A 26,382-nucleotide genomic window follows, 5' to 3' on the forward strand; every position below is an offset into this window, starting at 1 on the left:
GTTCTCTCTGAGCAACGGCGGCCGCAGTGCTCATTTCCTCCCCCCGCCCCTCAGACTTCTCGTTTTCTTCTTGCTTGGTGTCTCGCTGGAATTCCGGATTTTTATCCTCAAAATCCCTTAGTTGATCTTCTGATAATATCTTGTAAGCTTGATCTTTGTAACTAAACCAGATGCCTTCAGGAAATAACCATTTGTACTTTATTCCACGTTCCCTCAGAAGAGCTGCAAGCTTTTTATACTTAAAACGTCTTTTCCGAACTAAAAATGGGACGTCTTTCAGTATCTTGACCTTGTAACCCAAAAAGTCCAGATCCGCATTGTATGAGTTATATAGGATGATGTCTCGGATCCTTTTAGATGAGAAATCGATGATGATCTCGCGAGGCAGCTGACGCTTCGTTGCACATTTTGAAGAAGCCCTACGGACCTCCAAAATGGCGCTTTTAACCTCTTCTTTAGTTGCCTTCGCGGGTGTCGCCAATAGTTCCGAGACCAAACCCCATAAATCCTCATTTTCCTCCTCTTTCACATTCTGGAGACGCAAAATTGTCTGTGTTCGTTCCACTTGTAGCCCGATCAGCTGGTTCTCCACCAGCTTTAACTCTTTATTCGTAGCCTTCACGAGTGACGCACTTTCCCGAGCAGACTTCTCTGCCCCCCCTGCTGCTTCCTTAATGGTTTTCACTTCACTCTCAATTAAGCCCACCCTTTGATCTGTTTCGTTCAGCTTGTCAACAAAGGGTTTTATGGCTTCGGTAACTGACCTCCGCACCAGTTCTTCGAGCGACTCTCCCTTCCCCTGCAGGGCAGCCGAAATTGACTTGCCCAGGGCGGGACTCTGTTTTTTCACTGCCATTTTAGGGGGGGGGGACCGCCAGCCAAATTCTGAGACTCAGCGAGGGGGAAGAACTAGCCTTCTTAGCTTCAGATCCCACCACTCCTTCGCGTGCGCTTGTAATAACAGAAGGGATTCGCTTACTTGCAGGCTTCCGCCTAGTTCTGCTCTTTGCCGTTTTCCATGGCCCGGCAGCACACGAGGCGCCGCGCACGTCTGCCGGCCTCCATAGGGACAAGCGGGCAATTTACCCCCCGCATAGGTTTTCGGAGGGCTCTTCCCGCAGCGTCCCGGACCCTGCCTCCCTCACTGGGAGTCCTGGGGGCTAATCTTCGCAGATCAGCCGCCCGGTCAGAGTGCTCGGGCGCTTCCTCCCGGACCTGCAGAGAGGAGCGTCCGACATGGCCGAGAAAACGAAACCGAATCCCAGAGGAGACTTTTCTAAATGCCTGCTGAGCCATGAAATGACCAGTTAATCCCATGCTGACAAAGGGAGGGTGATTGGACAGCAGAACATGGCAAATGCCTGCATGGAGGCAGCAGACAGCCACTTGTATGCTCTTCCTCTTGGCCATCCCAGAGGCTTAGCAACTAATTTCCATAGCCTTGGGGGCCATTTGATTTAAAAGGAGCTGGGACAATAGCATCCATGGTCCCAATGACAATGAATCTGTCAAAATCTAAGCCCTTATCTAAAATACCTAAAGATCTACAACTTAACTAGTCAATGTCTAGCCTTCTTGTATAATTTTGTAACTTTGCATCTGTTTCCATAGTGGGCACATTTATCACTGAAATGTATTCTGAAAACTTATTCAAACCGACTTTCTTTCTGTTAGGGAAAGCTGTGATGTTGTCAACACATACAGCTTGGTATAAACCATGGCCATTAGAAAAATAGAGCACATGATGGTAAAGACACCAGCAAGCAGATTGAAAATTCATCTTTGGTGGCTGCTGGGTTGCAGGGCCAGCTTGAAGGGTGAGGGCAAGGGCCAGGCAGAAAGACAGGAAGATCACTGTTGGAATTAAAAGGCCATAACTTTATTGATTACAGCTTGAAGGAGCCTTGGTGCAGCATGGGGCAAGGATCTCCAGCATCAGCTGACCCACCTGCTGGCTGATGACCCCCTTGCTCCCTCAGACCACCAGCTGAGGGGGGCACCAGGGGATGACAGAAAGTGGGAATCACCTGGGTGTATGCCTCTGCGTGGTTACCCTGTCACCTGGAAGTGAGCATGCAAGCTTATCCCTCCCCTACATCATTCCTACAATCTGTTAAGGGGATCCCAGCTAAGAAAAAACAGTGCGCACAGACTGTGTCTCCCACAAAAGGATCCATGCCCGATGCCAAACCACCACTCCCAAATTTGTGACAAATGAACAACAGCAACCATAAAATCCCACCCCCCTCATCCTGCCATAGGCCAAACACACCTTCCCAGAAGGCATATAACACTAGCCCTAGCTGAGGGAGGGAGGGAGGGGTGAGATAATGACTCTGCCCAAGTGCACATGTGGCCTGGGCAACTCCCCATAAGAGCCTGCTGTGTGGATTTGACTGGGAACTGTGTGGCCCAGGTCCATCAGGCAGGTTCCTCCCGAGGGCCCAGTCAGTCCACTCCCAATTGGCTGGCTGAGTGGTTTGAAATGATGGCTCTCATGCAATTACATCAAGCTTCTGCAAAACCTCCCAAGCCCAACACAACTCAAGCATATCTTCACCCTACACCCTACAACCCACAGCCAGAAAACCAGGCCACTGGTAGGTTTGTGGTCAAGGCATATTGTCATCAAACAAAGTGGGGAAATGAAATTGGTTTGGGATTAGCTTGCTTTCCAAGACAGGGTGGAAATAGTAAACAACATGACCTTTTTTTCAGCAAGTGAAGAATAAATGACAGTAATACTTGCTTTACTATGAAAAGCAAGAATGCCTTCTGTCTTTCACAAAATTCAATTTTATACTCATATTAGCAATCTCTGGCATGTGTGTTGAACAATTGCATACTGTGGCACAGTGCTTGGTATGCAAGGCCAGTCGTCTGGTCAAGCAATGGTGGTAAGCAGAGCATTTATCCTTGAAAAAGAGGTGTCAGTATTCATAATATTCACTGCCATGGGGATCCTATTCATGTGGTAGGCAATGCAGAAATGTTTTAAATAAATAAATAGTAAAATTAAATTTGATAAGACACGGCTGCTGAAGGATATAGACCATGCCAGCATATTTTAAATGAGAGTCTGAGCCCATGCAAGGTAAAAGTTAGGCTTCTGAATCAGACCAATGAACTATCTAGCTCAGTGCCCTGTTTCCAACAGTGGCTGATTATACGCCATAGGGAAGCCCAAAAGCAGGGCCATCAGACAACAGCCCTCTAGTACTGACTGCTCCCTAGCAGCTTACAGTCAATAGTATGCTGCCTCTGAACTGGCTATCATGGCTAATAGCCAATGATAGCCCTATAACAACAACAACAACAACATTCAATTTATACACCGCCCTTCAGGACCACTTAATGCCCACAGAGTGGTTTACAAAGTATGTTATTATTGTCCCCACAACAAACACCCTGTGAGGTGGGTGGGGCTGAGAGAGCTTCAGAGAACTGTGACTAGCCCAAGGTCACCCAGATGGCTTCAAGTGGAGGAGTGGGGAATCAAACCCAGTTCTCTAGATTAGAGTCCCACACTTTTAACCACTACACCAAACTGGCTCTCCATAAATCTGTCCAACCCAAATTCATCTAAGCCCACAGTCATGAGTTCCACAAGTCAGCTAGAACAGTTTGCACTGAGAAAACTTCAGCTGATGCGGGGAGGGTGGAATATAAATGTAATAAATTAAATTAAATTGAATTGAATTGAATCCAGAGTTTCTGAAAAAAATATCTACCATTACTGTTTTGTTTTGTTTTTCCGGTGGGTTGTTGCTGGTTTGGATCTAACCCATTTGAGGGTTTTGTTTGTTTATCATAAGTTTTAGTACCATTCTTTGCAATAAGGAATTCCAGGCTCTTTGAGGCAGCTATCTTTGTACTTAATGGCACCAACCCACTGACACACAACAATGGGGTTTGGTGTTTATGGACTCCGAAGAACATTTGGGGAAGGTGTGAATGCGAGTGTTGGTTAAGCAGGAGATGGGTTAAGGAAACAAGGCTCTGGCGTAGCTATTTTTGCACTTAACAATACAAAAATTGTACAGAACAGAGTTCTCCCTCTTGACCAACCAATTTTTTCCTCAAGTACACTACACAACAACAACAACAACAACAACAAACTCCAAAGAAAGTGAGTGTCAGGAGGCACACACAATGACAGGAAACTGGCTAGCAAAGCAGTAATGGAGTGGCAATAGTTCAAAAGCATCAGAGTGCTCCAACCAGTGCAGGGCAGCAACATTTTTTTTTAAATCCATTTTTTCTTTTTCTAAGTGATGATAGTGCCAATAAATGATTACCTTTGTGTTCTGCTGTTGCCTGTTGCTACCATGTTTCCTTGTGCTTTGCAGTCTCATTCCCATGTTGAGGGGCTAATCCTTGCTTTAAATGCTCAGCATTCTGCTATAAAATAAGATTTCACATTAATAGCCACCAATGTCCATTGGTCAAGTCCAGGCAGGTAGGATGATTGCCTGAATCCCCCTTCCACTGTTACCTAATAGGGGTGTGAGCTTCAGGAATCCAATTCGGGTATAAAACCCGAATCTGACATGATCTGAAAAGCTTCAGGATTTCCAAATAAGGGCCAGCATCCTGGCCCCAATTGGGAAATCCCAAAGCAAAGCTTCCCGAAGCATTCAGAATGTTTCGGGAAGCTTCAGGGGAACTGGGGGGGTTAGGTTTAAAGAGCCCTTTTGCAAGCGGCAGGGCCTTTTAAACCTAACCATTCCCTCCCACCCTTGCCACTCCTTCACTTACCTGGCACCAGCAGAAGGAAAGGCTGGCTCTCTGCCGGCCGGCCGTGGCGGCCAGGCAGCAGCAGGAGGGAAGGCCCTCTCTGCCACCCAGCCATGCCAGTGCAGTGCCGGCAGGAGGGAAGGCCCTTTCTGTCGGCCAGCTGCACCAGCCACAGCACCAGCAAGAAGGAACACCCTCTCTGCTGTCTAGCCATGCCGGCTGTGATGCCGGCAGGAGGGAAGGCCCTGTCTGCCGGCTGGCTGCGCCAGCCACGGTGGCGTCAGGGAAGGCCCTGGCTGCACAAGGTAAGTAGGGTGGGGGGTGGGGTTAAATGGTGGGGGTGAGTATTTAAGGGTGGGGGCACCCTGCCCCCTCTCTCCTCCCCATCACTTCAGTATGCTCTGAAACTTTACGGAGCATACCGAAACGGCCTGGAATCCTGAATCCGAAGTTGCATGCTGCTTCGGATTTCGGGGATTTCCAGATCTTTTCAGGTTGCACACCCCTACTACCTAAACAGACTTAGATTTTTTCCATGAGTTGTTCTTTTGCTGTGGGCATGGAAGGAGTGTTTTTGAAAGGACAGAGTAGGCCAGTGGCTTGTGGTGGGGCATACTTAAGGTTGATGTGGAGAATTAAATAATGTTTTGGCAGATGCTACATGGGGGGCTTGCAGTATGATAGAAATCTGAAGAGAAATGTAGATTTTTTTTGTTGTGTAGGTAAAAACTGTGAAGTAGCTAAAGTCTCGTTGAGATACACATTTAGGCCACATTGATGGGAGTAGGAGTTTTCCCCCCATGCACGTAATTTTTCTTATAGAACCTTCCACAAAGCTGCTGTTAACCCTTTCTTTCCTACTGCTGATAATAGCATTTCAGGGAGGAGAAATTTCTATTGTGAAATAGCACAGAGAAAGGGATGATGCTATGACCTCAACCCAAATCAACGGCCCACAAATTTTGATATTTTGTTTTTCAACTTATGCATTCATGGTACACAAAGGCTTTTCATGAGATACAATAGAAAATACCCATCCCACACATGATCACTTCCCATTTTATAGGCCAGGAGAAAAATGAACATGAAAGTCTCTGCACTTGTGTATCCATCTTGGCCACTGATGTGAAAGAGCATATGCGTAAAATCTATTTTCAGACTCCATTTCAGTTGAAGTGTTTCCAAAAGTTCATGCTCTTGACCTCCTGGAGTCTCCTAAATAAATGTAATACACTATTTCTCTTTAATGAAATAAAAATGGTTGGAATATAAGATAAAATTATTTTCATAACAATGGGTTAGATTTTATGAACTACAAAAAGGCAGTAACGCTAATGATCAGGGTATGTTCCAGGATTCTTTTAGAGACTAATTTTAAGCATGTAAAATTGTTCAAATATTTTAAAACATTTCAAGAATTATTTTAGTATTTTTAACTGTAATTTCTGGATGGTACAAACTGCCCAGGAAAGGATATATCTTTTTTAAAAATCTCAGGGATGTTAGAATGCAATCAAATGAGGTAAATGGGATAACTTTACAAAAAAGGCAGCCAGTTAGGCAGAACAGTGAGGGACAATTGAGGCATATGTTGATGATACTGAAGCACTTGCACTCCTCCAAATATGGGCACTTAGACTTTTCCCATATAAGGACAGAGGGGTACTGCGCAAACTGACAAGCACTCCCTTCTAAAATCAAATAGTTACTGTGAATGATAGCAGCACAGATACTGTGGTGATAGTTACATTGAAGGAAGACACTCTTGTGACCTCCTAAAAGCTCCAATGTCTGATTCAGTCACTGTGGTCCATACACATACCTATATTTATTAACTCTAGGAACCTGAAAAAAAGAAGCAATGGGCAATCAGGTAAAAAAAAATAACCCAAATGCGAATGAGAGGGAAAAAAACTCTTATAATCCTTCCTACATCTGTTAAAAGCTGATAATATTTTCCAGCATTAAGTCTAGTGCTTCATTTTTGTGAGGCAAAAGGTCACAAGAGAACAGCAAGTGCACATCCTGACTTCATTACTACAGCCAAGATTATTACAACAATACAAAATATCACAATATAAATCCACTCTCTTGACATTTGCAGATAATAATCTTATAGTCTATCAAAATGCCAGCTTTGGGCAGCACATCTGTACTGAATCAGAGGTGTGCTGCTTGGATACCCCAGTCTGAGCATTACTGAAAACAGATAACTAAGCTTTCCCCCTGGTGCATGGACTTTGAATGTGCTACCACATTTCTCAAAGACCTACGATTGCTACAAGCTGATACAGAAAAATCTCCTGTGAGATAGTACAAGATAGGTGCAGCTCTTCCTCTCCTTTCTAGGCACAGTTTGTGAAAACAACAGAGTTTGAAATAAGCTGCTTAGGAATGTGCAGATGGCAAGCATATTACACTTTCTCAAAAGACCTGCAACGTGCTATGTATTGGGAACGTGTCTTCCAACAATAATGCTCTTTGGAAGATGACAGTAGTTGTATTTTGGGGGTAATAACACTGACTTGCTTCACCGCTCTGAGTGGGGCACTAATATGTCTAGAAGAGTATTATATAAGAGCAGTTGGTGGTGTTATGAGGAGAAGAAAGGTAACTCCCCCCAACACACACTTCATTTATCAATGACAACATTGAGTATACAAAGTTACATAACTTGAACTAATCAAATTGCAATTTACCAAATGCATTCATTTTTTCATAATATTACACAAACGATGTTCACTGAAAAAGCAAATGGCACAATCAGCATTGAAATTTGTATGAACATGCTGAAATGACTTACATCCTATTTACAGAACTTAGCCAAAGGTAAGCTTCTACTTACTCTGTCTCCCAGGTTTGACTTGGAAGATGAATACACAGAGACAAAAATCCAGTATTTAAATCTAGGCAGGTAGGTCAATCAATAATCCCCTTTTTGACTTAACATAGAAGTTTCTAATTTCCCATTCTGCCCTAAGAGTCCCAGGCAGAGGTTTGAAGCATATACAGATGAACATATGCAATGACAGGATCGTGCTGCTGGCCCCACCATGAACAAACCACATTCAATTAGACATGGGCATGAACGAGGGGGGGGGAGAGAATGAACACACTGTTCATAGTTCGTTGCCGTCGATGAACACGGACAGATGAACAGTAACGAACATGTCCCGTTAATGAACATGTTCGGTGTTTGTTGTTCATGGGGGCCAGAATGGCCCCCGTTGGACTTAGAGAGCCCATATTCACAGGGAGTGATCAGCAGGCTCCCCGCCAGCCATCACTCAAGTTTGGTCAAGATTGCAATACAGATCTTGAAGTTATACATTCCCAAATCCAACGCCCCCAGGAAACTCCCATTCGATACAATTAGAGCCATCAGTTGACTTTGGCCCCATTTACAAGTGGGAGACTCAAAGATGGACCACCTCCCCTCTAGAGGGAGGGGGTCCAGCCACTCACCAGTGACACCTGCATGTGCCCACCCACCCGCCTGGCCTCAGAGTACTGCACTGCACTTTCCTGCATAGACAGAGATGTGAGTGAAGAGTGCAGCTGCCGGGCCTGGTAGGATCGAGGAGACAGCAGTGGGCCACCCCCTCTAGGGGGTGGGGGGTTTAGTCACTCACTGGTGGCACCCCCATGTGCCCACCCACTAGGCCTCAGAGCACTGCACTGCACTTTCCTGCACAGACAGGGATGTGGGTGATGAGTGCGACCGCTGGGCCTGGTGGGTTCAGGGAGGTGGCAGTGGGCTGCCCTCCCTCTATGGGGTGGGGGGTCTAGCACCCCCACATGTGCCCACCTGCCAGGCCTCAGAGCGCTGCACTGCACTTTCCTGTGCAGACAGGAATGTGGGTGATGAGTGTGGCTGCTGGGCCTGGTGGGCTTGGGGCTGGCAGCAGGCCATCTCCCCTCTAGGGGGCAGGGTGGTCTGGCCTCTGATGGCTAACATTACCCACCTTCCTGCTTTTGCTGAAAGGATGGGGGGGGAGAGGAGATACCATTTGGAGGGAGTTGGAGTGTTCCAGAGAGGGAGAGGTCGAAAGAGGGAAGAGGAAATGGGAAGATGCCAACAGTTGCTGTGAGGCTTCATTTGAGGATCCCACTGAGGCGCTCAGTGGTGGCAGCTAACATCACCCACCTTCCTGCCTTCATGGAAAGGACAGGAAGGAGAGGAGATGTCGTTTGGAGGGGTTAGAGTGTTCCAGAGAGGGAGAGGTCAAAAGAGGGAAGGGGAATGGGGAAGATCCCAACAGTTGCTGTGAGGCCTCATCCGAGGATCCCACTGAGGTACTCAGTGGTGGCAGCTAACATCACCCACCTTCCTGCCTTTGTGGAAAGGATGGGATGGGCAGGACAGGAGAGGTTGTTGGGAGGGGTTGGAGCAGTTCCAGAGAGGGTGAGGTTCAAAGAGGAATGGTGAACTTGTCAGGGAGAGAACGACAGAGGGTTACCATTCCTGGCTGTCTTGCAGAGCAGTACCGGGAAACACTCAAAAATTTGTAAGCCTTCATCTTTGAAACCCACCGATCTTGTCAGCAGCAGAAGCAGCCATCACCCACCCTCCTGCCTTCATGGAAAGGACAGGATGGACAGGGCAGGAGAGGTCATTGGGAAGGGTCAGAGTAGTTTCAGAGTGGGTGAGGTTCAAAGAGGGATGGGGAGCTTGACAGGGAGAGGAGGACAAAGAGGAACCCCAACAACCACCGTGTCGGATTGCACAGACTGCTCTGGCAGAGGCTTGTCTGCCCCTCCTGTGTTGCAGTGGAGGCTGTCGCCAGAATCATTCACCTTCCTGCCTTCACGGAAAGGATGGAATGGACAGGACAGGACAGGTCATTGGGAGGTGTTGGAGTGGTTCCAGAGAGGGAGAGGTTGAAAGAGGGACCTGGTACTTGCCTGGGAGAGGAAGACAGAGGCTTCCTGGCCTCATTGTGCAGCAGGACCAGGATGGAGGACAACAACATCTGCCCTGAAGGAGCGCTCAGACTGCTGCAGGAAAGGCTTGTCCACCCCTCCTGTGTAGAACTGGAGGCTGTGGCCAGCATCATTCACCTTCCTGCCTTCGCGGAAAGGAAGTGAGTCACGGGGCCCATTCCCCCCATGCATAGGGGACACAGCAGGTTCCATGGATAGGGGTGCATTGTGCAGCACAACTGTATCAGCAAAAGCTTTTGAGCTGCCCCTCATAGTCAAAAGCAGCAGCAATAGCACAGCACCCACCTTCCTGCCGTCACGGAAAGGGTGGGAGGGACCCATTCCCCCCTGCTCAGAGGGAACAGCAGGTGCCCATGGATAGGGAGCCCCGTGCTTTACAACCATATGTGCAACAGCTCTTGAGCTGCCCCTCGTGGCCAAAAGCAGCAGCAGTAGACAGCACCCAGCTTCCTGCCTTCACAGAAAGGGTCGGAGGGACCCATTCCCCTCTGCTCAGAGGAGACAGCAGGTGCCCATGGAAAGGGGGGTACCGTGAGGTACAACCCTATCTGCAACAGCAGCAGATCTGTCCCTCGTGGCCAAAAGTGGTGGCAGCAGACAGCACCCCCCTTCCTGCCTTCATGGAAAGGACGGGATGGGCAGGACAGGAAAGTTCATTGGGAGGCATCTGAGCAGTTCCGGAGAGGGAGAGGTTGAAAGGGGGACCATCAGGGAACATGTCAGGGAGACAGGGACAAAGGGTTACCACTGGCTGCATCGTGGAGCAGGACCAGGAAGACCACTTTATTGGCAAGCAATGAGCGGAGAAACCCACTCATGGGGCAGCGGCAGCAGACGACATGACACACCTTCCTGCCTTGGCGGAAAAGACATGAGTTGTGGCGCAGGACCCATTCCACTTTGCTCAGCGTGGACAGAAGGCGCCATGGATAGGGGGCACCATGCGGTATAACCATATGTGCAACAGCTCCTGAGATTTTCATTGTGTCCAAAAGCGGCGGCAGCTGACATCACCCACCTTCCTGCCTTCACAGAAAGGAAGGGAGTTGCGGGACCCATTCCCCCCTGCTCAGAGGGGACAGCCGGTGCCATTGACAGGGGCCACCGTACCAGACAATTATACGTGCAACAGCTCCTGAGGTAACCCTCGTGGCCAAAAGCGGGGGCTGCAGACATGACCCACCTTCCTGCCTTTGCGGAAAGGGCGGGATGGGCAGGACAGGAGAGGTTGGGAAGGGTTGTAGTGGTTCCATCCAGAGAGAGAGAGGTTGAAAGCGGGAACGGGAACTTGTCTGGGAGAGGATGGGATGAGCAGGACAAGTCCTTGGGAGGAGTCATAATGGTTCCTTCCAGAGAGGGAGAGGTTGAAAGAGGGACCATCAGGGAACTTGTCAGGGAGATGAGGACAAAGGGTTACCGGCCACATTACGGAGCAGGACCAGGAAGACCTCTTCATTGGCAAGCCATAAGCCAAGAAACCCACTGAGTTGCAGGGTAGCAGCAGCAGCTGACTTGACCAACCTTTCTGCCTTCGCAGAAAGGACAGGATGGGCAGGACAGGAGAGGTTGGGAGGCATCTGAGCGGTTCTGAGGAGGGAGAGGTTGAAAGAGGGACCGTCAGGGAACTTGTTAGGGAGACAAGGACAAAGGGTTACCGGCTGCATTGTGAAGCAGGACTGGGAAGACCCCTTCATTTGCAAGCCATGAGCCAAGAAACCCATTGAGTTGCAGGGCAGCAGCAGCAGCTGACATGACCCACCTTCTTGCCTTCGCGGAAAGGACGGGATGGACAGCGGCAGCAGCAGACATCATCCACCCTCATGCCTTCGCGGAAAGGATGGGATGGACAGGAGAGATTGTTGGGAGGCGTCTGAGTGGTTTCAGAGAGGGTGAAGTTGAAAGAGGGACCATCAGGGAACTTGTCAGGGAGAGGAGGACAAATGGTTACCGGCCGCATTGAGGAGCAGGACCGGGAAGACCCATTCACTGGTGAGCCATGAGCCAAGAAACCAACAGAGCTTGGCACCAGACCTTGGAAGCGGCCCCAAGAATTGAGGGAGACTAGAGCATGACCCCACCACTCAGCGACACCTGACCAGATCTGGGAGGACAGGCACTAATAAAAACCGGTGTGAGCCCTCATCCGAGATACCCAGTGAGCTTGGCTCTGGACATTGGAAGCTGACCTGAGAACTGAGGGGGGCTAGAGCATGACACCACCACTCACAAAAACCTGACCTGAGCAGTCACGAGACAGGTGATATCAGTAAGTAGCTTTGGCCCTGGAGCCAAGTAGTGGGCCAGAGATCTTGAGCCTGCTGCAGAGGGGCTTGGCCTAGAACCACAGTAGACCAGGGTGGCTCAGAGCCCAGCTAGGTCCAGGTTCACGGAGGGATATCCAAACAGGTGGAGGTTGACCTTAATGAAGGTCAGCATGTCCACCAGGTCAGGGTGCAGATGAGCGTGGCGGGGACGGAGGAGGTATCCCAGGTGGGAGAATACCTGCTCGCTCTGCATGTTGGTGGGGGGGCAGGACAGGATGTTGGTTGCCACGTGGGACAGGTCCGGCCATATGGCAGATTTACTTGCCCAATACTCCAATGGGTTGGAATGGGGGGGCTTGGTGGGCTCCGCAAGGTACTCTCGCACCATGGCCCCCGCTGAGTCCTCCACTGCGAGAGACATGCCCACTGTGCTGCGGCCAACCACACAGCCCACAGACGAGGACCAGAGATCGAATGGTCCCGTTTCGGTGGATCTCTCCAGCCGTGGCTCTCTTTCCACCTCCTCCTCCTCTGCCACCTGCCCCTCACCCCTGCCCGGTTCCCTCCATCCTGCCTTCTCTGCCTGGAAACAGAGCACTGCTCTGCGGTGCTCCTTTTCCCAGCACTGCATCTCCCCCCCCCCCCGCATGGCGATGTTGCCCTTGATATGGGAGTCACAGAGGAAGGCCATTTGGTACAGCACCTTGTGGCACAGAGGATGCAAGTGCTTGGCCATGCATGCCTGCATTCTCCTCACAAAGTCCCTGACCCTGGGAAGCTGCTCTCGCTCATGCTCTCGCTCCTTTGTCAGGAACTGGTTGAGCCTGTGGATCAGGGGGATGACTTGATCCAGGCTGGCCTTGTATGAGCACAACAGCTTGGTGGCCCCCTTAAAGGATTTCAACAACCAGGACATCTTTTCATGGACTCTCCATTCCATGGAGCTGAGGCTGAGCTCCTCTCCCTTACTCAGAACATCTGGCGATGACAGGATGTCCTGCAACAGGCCCTTCTGCTCCACCAGACGATTTATCATGTCGTAGGTGGAGTTCCAGCAGGTGGGCAGGTCCTGATAGAGGTGGTGCTCAGGGTCCCCCCTTCCCCTGCCTCTGAAGCAGCTCACGGGAAGAGTTGATGCTGCGGGAGAAGTGGGAAGCATTGCGCTGGCAGCTGTCCAGCAGGTTGCTTGTCCACAAAGTTCCCTTGTCCCAGCTGTCCCTCGGCTTGCTCCCTAGCCCAAGATCATCCCTCATCACTAGGTGCAGCTTGTGCGCCATACACACCAGGCCCGGGAGGGATGCCTCTTTCAAGGCTGCCAACACGTTGCTTCCTGTGTCCGTCACCATGAAGCCATGGACATACCCTTCCCCCCCAGCCATCCACTCCCTCAGAGCCGCCTTTATCGTGGTGGCAATGTTCTTCCTAGTATGAACATCGTCCATGCCCCGGGCCTGGAGAAGAATTGCCCTGTAGCCCGGTGTCAAGCATGGCGCCTTTTTCCGGGGGCTAGTTATTGGCCTGGGGCAGTACAACCACCTGCACAACAGCAGCAGAGCCATCCCTTGTAGTCAAAAGCGGCGGCGGCTGACATCACCCACCTTCCTGCCTTTGTGGAATGGGTGGGATGGGAAGGACAAGATTGATCGTTGGGAGTGGTTGTACTGGTTCTATCCAGAGCGGGAGAGGTTGAAAGAGGGAACGTCCAGGACCTTGTCGGGGAGAGGAGAACAAAGGGTTGTTTGTCACAGCCAAATTGCAGAGCAGGACTGGGAAGGCCCAAAGATGGCGGCAGTGCCGTGGTAGTCCCCTGTGCCCAAAGGCAGAGGCAGCCGACATGACCTACCTTCCTGCCTTCATGGACAGGACAGGATGAGCAGGACAGGAGAGGTTGTTGGGATGGGTTGTTCCGGTTCCAGCCACAGAGGGTGAGGATGAAAGAGGGACTATTCAGGAACTTGTCAGGGAAAGGACGCGATGGGCAGAACAAGTCGTGGGGAAGGGTCTTATTGGTGCCATCCAGAGAGGGAGAGGTTGAAAGAGGGTGCATCCAGGAACTTGTCTGGGAGAGGAGACCAACAGGTTACCAGCTGTGGAAACAGCCCCGAGAACCAAGGAGTGCTGGAGCCTCCTGCACAGGAGCTTGTCTGAGAACCACAGTAGACTTGGGGACGCTCAGAGCCCAGGTAGTTTTAGGTCCAAGGAGAGATACCCAAGGAGGTTGAGGTTGACCTTGATGAAGGTCAACATGTCCATCAGGTCTGGATGCAGATGTGCGCGGCGGGGACGGAGGAAGTCTCCCAGGTGGGAGAACACCCGCTTACTCTGCACGCTGGTGGGAGGGCAGGATAGAATGTTGGTTGCCACGATAGACAGGTCTGGCCATATGGCAGATTTACTCGCCCAATACTCCAAGGGGTTGGAGTGGGGGGCTAGGAGGCTCTGGGAGGTTCTCTTGCACCATAGCCCCCGCTGAGTCCTCCACTGCTGCAGCCAACCACACAGCCCACCAACAAGGCCCAGAGATCAAGTGGTACCATTTGGGTGGATCTCTCCTGGTGTGCCTCTCTTCCCAATTCCCACCCTCCTCCTCCTCCTCTTCTCCTTCTCCGCTGCCCACCCCTCACCCCTCCCCAGTTCCCTCAGGCCTGCCTTCTCTTTCTGGAAATGGAGCACCGCTGTGCAGAGTGAGCCCTCAGCTGAGGTGCCTACTGAGCTTGGCTCCAGGGCCTGGCAGCAGCCCTGGAACCAGAGGGAAGGGGCTAGAGCCCTAGCCCACCACTCCCAGAAACCTGACCAGATCAGGCTCTGATAATAATAATAATCGGTGTTAGCCCTCAGCCGAGGTGCCTACAGAGCTTGGCCCCAGGGCCTGGCAGCAGCCCTGGAACCAGAGGGAAGTGGCTAGAGCCCTAGCCCAGCACTCCCAGAAATCTGACCAGATCAGGCTCTGATAATAATAATAATGTGTTAGCCCTCAGCCAAGGTGCCTGCTGAGCTTGGCACCAGGGCCTGGCAGCAGCCGAGGGAGCTTGGCACCAGGGCCTGGCAGAACCCGAGGGAGCGTGTGGAGCCCTAGCCCAGCACTCCCAGAAACCTGACTGGATCAGGCAATGATAATAATCAGTGTGAGTCCTCAGCCGAGGTGCCCACTGACCTTGGGCCCAGTGCCTGGCCGCAGCCCTGGAACCAGAGGAAGGGGCTGGAGCCCTAGTCTAGCACTCCCAGATACCTGACCAGATCAGGCACTAATAATCAGTGAGCCCTCAGCCAAGGTGCCCACTGAACTTGGCCCCAGGGCCATGCAGCAGTCCTGGAACCAGAGGGAGGGGGTAGAGCCCTAGCTCAGCACTCCCAGATAACTGACCAGATCAGGCATTAGTAATCAGGGTGAGTCCTCAGCTGAGGTGCCCACTGAGCTTGGCCCCCGGGCCTGGCAGCAGCCCTGGAACCAGAGGGAGGGGCTAGAGCCTGAGCTCAGCACTCTCAGAAACCTGACCAAATTAGGCACTAATAATCAGCGTGAGCCCTCAACCGAGGTGCCCACTGAGCAGATAGATTGGCTAAAATGTTTAAAAATATGCCAAATAAGTGTTGGAAATGTAAAAAATGTACAGGGACGTTTTTTCATATGTGGTGGTCTTGTAAAGAGGTGCATAGATTTTGGATAATTGTGCACAAACTAATACAAACTATTTTGCAGATATCAATTCTTCTCAAACCAGAAACTTTTTTATTAAATTGTATGCCAAATATGAGCAAGGAGCAGAAACATTTGATAATTCATATAGTAACAGTGGCCAGAATTTTATTAGCGACATGCTGGAAACAACAAAGAATTCCACAGCAAGAAGAGTTAATAGTGAAAGTAATGGAAACTGCGGAAATGGACAACTTAAATTTTGTTAATGAAAGGACAAATGGAAGAAGACTTTTCCGCCCCATGGGATCCCTTCTACAAAAGGATGAAAAATAAGTATAATGATCAAATGTAATATTTTGGGTAATAGTATATAATACAACAGAATTCACAGTTAAAGATATAGTAGGATGAAATATAGGAGGTGGAGAACTAGATAACGGATGGAATGTTGTCCATACCCTGGACTCTTGTTTCATGTAACCAATTGTAACCAATTTGAAGCTCCACGCTTGGAAGGAAGACCTGCTCATCAAGCTAAATTGGGCTTAGATTTGGGTTTCCAGGGCGACAGAAGGAGAGCAGACAGAGTTCAGGTAGTCCCTGCCTCTGTTGCCAAGGGCATTGATTGAAGCTGTCTGACTGTCTGGTTTCACGAACAGCAGACAAATGCAACGAACCAGGCTTGCGGCGACCACTTGTTCGTTTACAATGGGGCATCATGGATGGCTTGTTCACGAACAGACGAACTGGCTGTTCGTTGTTTTTTTGCGTTCATAATGCTGTTCATGCCCATGTCTACATTCAATACTTGTCCTAGTAGATATATCTTAGTAGATCACTCAGAGAAAAACAGTTCAGTACTGTGAATTCAGTATAGTTTATACACCCCATAAGCCATGTAGTCTACAAACAGCAAAGACCAGAGTGAGGAAGACCAGCTTGTCCCACAGTGTCCAGCCTATGAGTTTACATCTGCCTCCCAAGCTCTGCTCTCTGTGACACTGCCTGAAGAGGTGAGGCAAGAGGCAACTACAGAGAGAGCATTTTTAGTGGCGGCACCTTTCCTTTTGGAATGTCCTATTCTTCAAGGCTCACTTGGTGCCTACTACACAATCTTTTAGGTGCCAGGCCAAAACATTTTTTTAACCCTGGCTTTTAAATAAAGGGCTTTTATCTTGTTAGCTGTTTTATGGCCTGTTTCAGGTCTGAGGTCTGTTTTATGATTATTGTTTAGAGTGATTAGTGGTTGTATTGTGCCTCCGGCTTATTTTTAAAGTTTTGTTTTTATATTGATAATGTATGATTTTATGGCATTGTTTTTACTTGTGGTGTTTCAAGCAGAACTCCAGAGAGGTGACATATACATTTCCTAAATAAATATATTACTAGGGCATACCTTTTCTTATGCCCTGACCTGGATAACCCAGTTAAGCCTGATCTCATCAGATCTCAGCAGCTAAAAAGGGTCAGTCTTGGTTAGTAATTGGATGAGAGACCTCCAACCAGGGTTGCAGAGCCAGGGTTACAGAGGCAGGTAATGGCAAGCCATCTCTGTTACTCTCTTGCCATGAAAACCCCGCCAGGGTTGCCGTAAGTCACTACTACCCTTTCTTATGGATCAGTCCTCTCATAGTCAGGCTTTCACTTGTGTGAGTATTTTTGTGTTTTAGGAAGACAATCAAAAAGCTCCAGGTACATTCAAATACTTATTCAAACAGGGACACATAACTGTTGCTGAACCTAATGTACACCAAGCTATGCTAAATGGAAAGCCATTGGTAAGATAGAAATGGTAGTCCAAGACTAAGTTAGTTTTGCAAAGTATAAAATTCAGTTGGTTTCTATATATAGCATTACCTAATTGTAAGCCTAATTGTAAGCCAATACACTTCATTGTATTGTTTTGGTCACCTACCATCTGATTTGACTGAGCAATATGAATGTAATTATGAACTATATCAGATCTTTGTTATTGAGTTAGCAGCCCATGACAGTGTTCCTTTGGATCCATAACTATTTCCCAATAGGCAGTTGTCACCTTCAATGTGTTCAATGTGTTCTCCCTCAACAGCTCTCAAGAAACTGGAGCAGTAGCCTGACAGTAATTAATCAGAATTTTGAAGAGAATAGAACAGAGAATAGAAGAGAATTCTTGCAGATTCAAGCTGTGAAGACGCTGGGGAGGTGCGGCAGTTTGAGGGGGTGAGTGTGGGGGCGAGCAGCAGCAGCAGTGGCATGGCTTTTAGCCCCTCTGCCCTCCAGTTGTATGGCCCATTGAGGCACAGATCCATTTAGGCATGGCAACTGTGAGGCTTTTAGTGGGGCATACAGCTTACAAGGGACCTGGGCCTCGGTGTTGAAGGAGGCAGCTTTGCTTTAATGGGGCAGAGAGCTTTCAGGGGCCCCATGCCTCAGTGCTGGGGGGGGCAGCTCTGTGGCAGCCTGTGGGTGCTGGCTATCATCTGGCCAGTGGGGCTGCTGGGCTCTTAGGTGAGGAGGCACATACCGGGCGAGGGGGGTTTGCTGGAAGCTTTCCTGTGCTGGGAGCTAGGTTTTTTTCCTTAGCCAGTGATCTTGAGCTGGAAAAGAAGGATAAAGATGAGATGGATGATAGGGACAAGGAACGGTTGAAGCAAAGGTATGTCAACTCGACTTGGACCAACTGGTTGCTGGAATTTCTAACTTACACTGGGATACTGGCCAGGGCACAGCCTCATTGGGCGGCATCATTGTTCCAATATTTGATCATCATTTATAAAGATTACACTGGCTTCTCAGGTGCAACATGGATGCAGTATGACAAGTTCAGGATCGAGTGGCTTTGGGATCGTATTCAGCAGCAGCTATGGCTGCAGATGATGTCCCCAGCTAAGCCTAATCTGGGGGACCAGTCCAACAGTGGATATCTAGTGCAGCATCTTGCCCCAGCCACCCATACCCACACTCCAGCGGGGCAGCAGGTTCAACCCCGGCTGCTTTGCTGGGAGTTTGCCTAGAAGGGAGTGTGTAACTGGAAGCCTTGTAGGTTTAAGGATGAATGCCCCTCTTGTGCAGGGTCACACCCTTACAATGCCTGTCACAAGGTCAAGCAGGGTTGGGGAGGTAAGAAGCCAGGGGGTAGTGGAGCAGGCGGACAACAGGCTGCTGGAAAAGGGGCCCAGCCCATTAAGGCTGAGGGTCCTTGAATGCTTGTTACGTGCATACCCGAGGAGCCAAGATGCTCTCTTTTTGTTGAAAAGGTTTAAAGTTGGGGTTAGAATTCTGGTTCAGGGGCCAAGGGCACCTTTTATGTCTGATAATTTGTGTTTGGTGATAAGCAAGGAGGACATGGTTAGGCAAAAGATTATGAAGCCCCTCTAGTTCTCAACCTCAGGGTCTCTCCTTTGGGGGTGGTGCCTAGGAAGGCGGAAGGTGAGTTCAGCCTAATTCATCATTTGTCATTCCCCAAGGGCAGTTCAGTGAATGACGCTATATCTGGGCATTTGTGCTCTGTCAGATATATCTCTTTTTATCAGGCAGTCAAAGTGGTGCGGAGATGTGGGGTGGGGGCAGAGATGGCGAAATGCAACATTAAGTATGCATTTCACCTCCTCCCAGTGCACCCTAATGACTTTGAGCTTCTGGGCTTTTCTTTTGAAGGAAAATACAATATGGACTGGGCCCTCTCAATGGGCTGTTCCATTTCTTGTACAGCCTTTGAGCACTTCAGCTCCTTCTTAGAATAGGAAATACAGCGGTGGTTGCTTTGTTGTGACACGGCACATTATTTAGATGATTTCCTGTTCATGTGGCCAACGGGATTGAGACAATGTGCCAGGCTTCTGGACACCTTTATGGGGCTGGCTGAGGAGCTGGAGATCCCATTGGCTTATGAGAAGATGGAGGGGCCTCTTCCAGTATTGATATTTCTGGGTATCTAGCTCAATATGGTGCAGCAGTCCCTGAGACTTCTCTCAGGGTGGTAGTGTTGAAAACACAGTAATATAGTCCTAGTTTCTTATTACTCTGCATTTTCTGTACTATTCAATTATTTTTTTATCTGACTTGGTCCTTGGATGTATTGTTGTCAAGTCACTGGATGAAACGGAGATGCCAGAAACTCAAGTGGAAGTGGCTATAGTAGACCTTTACCCAATTAAGAAGTTGCTGACCTCAAGGACCCAGAGACTGCTATACATAGAATTACCTGTCAACATAGAAAATACATCAACTTTCATGGTTCCTTGGAAGCGAAATGATGAACTTCTTATTGCCTTTTTCTTGAACTGAATGTGAAATATGACAAAGGTCAAGCAGCCATTATTGCCATGGATGATACTTAAAAAATGTAGTCAGCAAAAGCCCATGGGAGGCATGCAAATAAAGAGAAATTTCAGACACAAGGGTAGTGTGGTAGAAAACTCAGAGAAAGCAAATTAGAATGTATATTATCTCGTGATGGCTGCAGTGTATGAGAACCAAATACTTGCCAATGTTGAGTCAAAAAACAGACACAGAGAATGAAGCCATCCTAAAGGGAATGAGGGTAGACTCAGAATTGAAAGTGTTCTGAAGAGACACATTCCAAATGGTGCTCTTTCGAGACAAACCCAGACTAAAAGGAGCAAAGGTCATGTCAAAAAATAATCAAATTGATTTCTTTCCCTGTTTTTAAGAAGCAGACAAGCAAACTTACACAACAGATTGCCAATGAAAAGAGTGCTCCTTTCTAGGAATATGGTCCATTTAGATAAAAATAACATACAAACACGACCCAGAGCTTAAATGCCATTCACTGTTACGTTGCTGAAAAAACAAACTTTTCCCATATATGGAGACTTCTGTCTGCAAAGTACTAAGATCAATACAGGAACATAAAGATGATCAAGATCAACTAGATGAGAACATTGATATGACATTTAATATATATTTTGATATTTCTTCAAAGTCTTTCTGCTTTCTAAAATTCTATACTTTAATCGCCATATTCAATTTCAAATTTTAGTTAGAAGTTTCTGATTTAGATGTAGCTCATGTTGCCAAATTGCCAACCATGCTGACAGAAGATGGCACCCCCGGCCATGTGGGAAATGTGCACGGGCTGGGGACCGCTTTTGCCTCCCCACACAGAGGGAGAGGCAGCCTTGCATTCCTGGGCATCTGGGTCTGTGTGGAGGTGGGGCTTGATCCTATAAAAGGCAGCCCCACCTCCTTAGGGGCTCAGTTGGCTTTGAAAGCTTGGCCCACCAACCATACCCTATAGAAGTACAGGATTAGCTGGTCACTGGTTACCTGGGCCAGGCAGGAATTTTTTCTCCGTTTTCCCAAATTGGCTCAGGGAAGAGGTGTTTTTTGCTTACCTTGTACTGTTCTGTAGGAGAGTCATTTGAGATGGTGGAACTGTTCACCTAGGTCTCTGGCAGGTTAGATTGGGGTAGACAGAGTGGGCCAGTGAGCACCCAGTGGCACCTCCCCATTGGTGGGGAATTGGGGTCTGTCAGGGATCAGCTGGTGGTGGTATCTGAGAGGGAAGACTGCCTGTGGGACCCCCAGTACAAGTCCTTCCCTCAGGCCCCAGGGATTGGGGTACTTGGAGCATTAAAAGAGGAACCATTTGCCTGGTCACCTGTGTTACAGCCATGTGCATGGATGGACAGTGGCTCTCACCTGGGGCAGTGTCTGTCCTCCAGACAGGTCAAGGAGCAGGTCCAGGGAAGTCCCATTGGCTTAACCTGTACTGCTAGTATGCCCTTGCCATTATTAAGTTAATATTGGTCAACATTGGTCAAGCCTTGTGTCTGTCTCTTCTTTCCAAATGGGAAGCAAGAACTCAGTTGTGTTTTTTGTATGATCATGGTATAGACTAGAAATTCACCATATTATGCACATTCACTGTGCTTATCAGAACAAGTTGAAAATGAGTTGGCATGTGACAATAATTTGAATATCTGCTTTTAAAAATAAACACCCATTGATTAAACTCGAGAATACGTGAAAAACTGGCAGAATGCTGCTCCACTGACAAGCCAAAATGCGATGTATGCGAAACAGGAGGAGAAAAGAAATGGTTTACAGGTATGTGTCATTGATCTTAAGAAAGATATAGAGCTAAAAATTGAAGAAAAAAATGTGTCAAACACAATGAATAGTCAGCATCAGGCATGAAACCCATCATTCCTGTCACAATACTTAGACCTGTAACAGCAAAAGGTCCACCTCAAATGATCAATGAATACTGAAGTTGCTCTATTACAGGTAGGAGCAGGCATTTGTAAGATGTCTTGATGTGCTCAGAACCTCAAATTTCTTAGGACAGTAGGCCTCATAATTTCCATTGTGGTATAATGGCAAGATGTGGGGAGACCCAGGTTCAAATCTCATCTCAGACAAGAGCTCACAGTGTGATTGGCCAATCACTATTTCTCAGCATAATCTACCCTATCTCACAGGGACACTGAAAGGATAAAATGGTGCATATGTATGCTGACTTGAGTTCTTTGGAGGGAGGATGGGATACAAATGTCATAGATTAATAAAACCTGATTCTTATTACAGCACAAAATATATACTTACCTTCAGGTATCTACATAATATAGTTGAATATATGGTGCCACAAGACTTTGCTGCAACAGACTAACATAGCTACTATTTGGGAATTATTATATAAACCAGCTGGGCTTAATTTCTAAAATGAGAAAATTGTGGTTATTCAGTAACCATTCCAGACAGTAAATGTAGCCAGAGTGTACTAGGAAATACCCTCACCCCTTTCCCCAGAAAGCCTCCCTCATATGATGGAGGACTGGAGCAGTAGAAAGGAAGTGCCATCATGCTCCTCCTTATTGGTCCCAGCTGGGCACCTCCATGTTCCTACTGATTGGCTTCACCAGGATCCACTATATCTTGCCCAGAAACACAAAGCCAGGTGCTGCCATGCTTCAACTGCAGGTTGGCAATGGCTGCTGAAGACAGAGGAAAGCAGCATGGCTGAAACAGAATTCTACTTCATCACAGCACTACTGGCCTAGGTCCATCAACTTCAGTTGTGTTGTCTTTCTGCTTTGGGCAGCTGCAGCATATCCTATAATCCATTAATGCTCTAGCACCTAAAGCAAATGGGGGATAGAAGACTGAGGGGAGCAGAGTGGTGATATTGAGGTGAAGGTGGTGGGAGAGGTTCTGGGTCGAGTGGCTTTCCAGACCAGTGGCCCATCACCATTTCTCCCAGTATAGTAAATGGCCAATCTGCCCTGAATGTTCAAGGCTTCAAGGTGCTGGTTACCATCTTTAGAGCATTCCATGGCTTAGGGCCTAGGTATTTACGAGACCGCCTGCTGCTACCGATAGCCTCCCACAGGCCGGTATGCTCCCACAGAGATATAAGCTCTCAACTGTTTTCCTTACAGCACTTAGATCTCCAAAGATATGCTCAGTGTTCACTTTTTGCTACATTAGCGTTTGCATGTCCTTATGTATATAGTCAATCTGATCTATATTTTGTTCAACCTGATTTTTTTAAAAAAATCTCTGTGGTAGGATGTTGCTATTATTCCCATCGGATCTGATAGCTAAAGGGGAATGTATGAATAGTCCATTGGGGGTAATAATGCCCCTTGTTTCTTCCTCTCCTACTTATTCAGTCTTATATATATTATTCTTACTTGCAGTACAGAAACAGTAACTGAGTGGTTTTGGTGCAATATTAGAAAGTCTGGGTAGAAGCTCTTCCAAGTGTGCTTCTACCAGACTATAGCAGCAGGACAGGCTTACATGGGGTTGGGGGTATTGGAATAAGACACTCTGGCCTAATTTGAATTGAAAGAGTAAAGAGTGCTTACAGGTGGAGAAGGGGCCTGATACATCTGTTTATCTGTTGTTGTGGAACTAGCCCCTCCCTGCTGTGAGTGAACATTCCTTCTGTGTCGGATAAGATATCTGTTGCTGTAACTGCCTCTTTCCTCTGGATCTATTTCTCCTGTGTGTAAGCCATGAATATGTTTCTCACACAGTTTGTTGTTTATTTTTCTGTAAATAGTTATTAAATGAAGTTAAACATTATCTTCTTAGATGATTTTACTTCTCACTTGATTCTTCTGTTGACTCCGCTATACAGTGGTATATCCTGCACCTGGTGAGTGAATTGCCCCATCATGAGGACTGTCTGGGAAATTTAATTATGTCTCCCCCTCACAGGGGGAAGTGAGTATAAAGTCTCTAACCATAGACCAGGCCAATCAAACCACCAGTATATCACAGATGTATCAGTGCCATTACCACAGACGTTCATATATAATGAGCTGCACTCACAATGGGTAGTTAACAGGGTACTCACCAATTTACCTGATAGATTGCTTTTATCCCAAGTAATGTAGGATTTTGACCTTCTTATTTTTACTGAGAATTCTGTATCCTACTGCATCACTTCTTTGTCAGTCAAGCATTTTAAAGAATGGTTTATCTTGCCAATCTGTATCATTTCCTTCGATGTCTAAACACAGCTCTTCAGTTTTAAAATGGCAGTTCTTTGACATTTCAGATGACTGGAAACACAATTTTCAAAGAACATATTACATTACTGAGTTTTGAGCAATTTTCATTTTGCCCCACCATCCCCCAACCCCAAAATGCCACACACAACATTAGGTTCAGCTAGGTTTCATTTCTTAAACCAATCTGAGCCTCATTATTATCCAACCTTCAGTGCAGGCACCTACCTAATGAGCTGCCAGAGGCATGCCAGCATTCACCGGCAAACCCACTCTGGCTCCAAGACTGAGGTGGCCTTAATCCACCTCGTGGCCTTTTCATGGCCTACATACTAATACATGCCGAAACAGGCTATTGCTCTGCCAAGCCTTCCTGTGCACAGTAAACACTAAGATTCAAATAGCTCTGAGGGCACCCTGTCCCAACCACACTGGCAGGTAACCCATGAGAGGCCAGTTTAGGAAGCTTCTTCTCCATCATAAGATGCCTCGGGGTACTCACCATAGTCCCTTCACTTAAGAAAAAGCCCTCACTATTCAACTTAATCCCAGTAAGGCCTAAGCAGACTTAACCAGGCCTAATTAGAAACACCCTGCCCCAGCAAAGTGCCAAAAAAGAGAGTAAAAAAAAACCCTCTTTTCTTGGTCAATCTGAAAGAGTAAAAAAATTACTGCTTGACCCTGAAGTGCCTCGGCTACTCCAGCATTGGCAAAATACTGGAGTGGGAGGGCAGGAAGCTTTTGATGGCAAGTGCCGAAAAAATGGGAGAAGCAAGTGTAGGGTGCACTTGAATCTGCCCCAAAGAGTAGTAAGCAGAAGTTCTCAGAACACCTGAGCGACATATATGAAAGAACACTAGATATAGCATTGCCATAGAATAGAAGGAACATAACTAGAAGAATTTAGCGTTAATATACCTGTGTATTGGCTTAACTCTCTGTCACAGACACAAGGAAGAGACCCTTAGTTTAAGCTCTCTAGCCTTGCATTTCAGCCTGGGTTGGCTGTAAAACCGAAAGCGCATTCTAGAGATACAAAGCAACTTGCCCATCCTGCCTGGTCTCTGCCAAGTCACAAGAGATACGTTCAAACCTTGATAATAGTGTACTAGCTCTAGCTAAACTGTCTTCATTGACTTCTTGGGAAAGCTGAATAGCCAAGCATATGCTACATATTGGGGTACTTGTTTATTCTGATGGTAACAGATGGAAGACTAACAATGGATTCTTGTAGCGTTTAGGGATGGGAACAGGCAAACTGAAGGCCTTGGGGATGACACACAGCTACGAGATAGTTACGTTATTGATACTACAGGTGCCAGAAAAGGACTGTTTGTTCTTTGAAATGATAAACAACTTTTGCAAGTGTTAATTGAGTAAGGGGACAACCCCTAATTATGCCAAACCAATGGAACGACATTAGGTCATATATACACATAACTAACTTGACCAGTAACTTATTGAATGCATAATTTCTGCTAATGAACCAAAGGTGATAAAAGTTCGTATAATGGCTTTGTAAACCCGAATTTGGGTTCTGAAGGGCCTTACACTCTCTAGCCACTCTCTTCTGTCTATTCGAATAAACCAGTAAATTCTACCCTTGTCACTGGACTCTGTTGTCTGCTTCTTTTCTGAGTCTGGCCTAGAAGCATTTGAGGACACGTGTTTGCATGTAACAAACTGGAGGTTCCAGTCTGGATGGGGGACCCATGGTTTGTCTGCTCCTTGATTGGCAGGGAACCCAGCCTCCCAGGATGCCCCTCCCAAGCATCTTCCTTATTTGGAAAGGAAGATGAGGCAAACACAGCCCCCAAAACACTGGGGGTGAGAGCTGATATTCTCTTCATCCAGGTTACAATGACCTTGCTACAAAGGCTTTTAGAATTGGAGGATAATTTGTTTGTGTATATAAGAGAGAGAGACCATTTGTGATGGAAGCTTTTTGCCTTCACAGTAAGAACATTCAGATACAGCACTTTGGAAGACAATGTATTTTTGTGGCCTATGACTGAATCCATTGCAATACCAGCAGTTAGGGGTGTACTTAATGGAAAAAAACAAGCCAAAAATACAACTCAGTGGTTTGGCTCATTAAATCAGCTTCTAGAATGCTGAACCAAATCTGTCAAAACCATCTATTGCTAGTGTGGCTGATGGACAAACTGTAGGTACTATGTTGAGTTCGAAGTGTTAATATAGGAACAGTACGTTGCCTCTAATTTTCTATTATATTGCTATGATTTTAATTATTATATATTTTAATTTTAAATGGACATTTCATAGGTTTTAATTGGTCTTGCAATTGTATTGCAGTTTTCTCCTGGTGTTG

The sequence above is a fragment of the Eublepharis macularius genome, chromosome 5 (assembly GCF_028583425.1).
Source record: "Eublepharis macularius isolate TG4126 chromosome 5, MPM_Emac_v1.0, whole genome shotgun sequence".
Classification (NCBI taxonomy): Eukaryota; Metazoa; Chordata; class Lepidosauria; order Squamata; family Eublepharidae; genus Eublepharis; species Eublepharis macularius.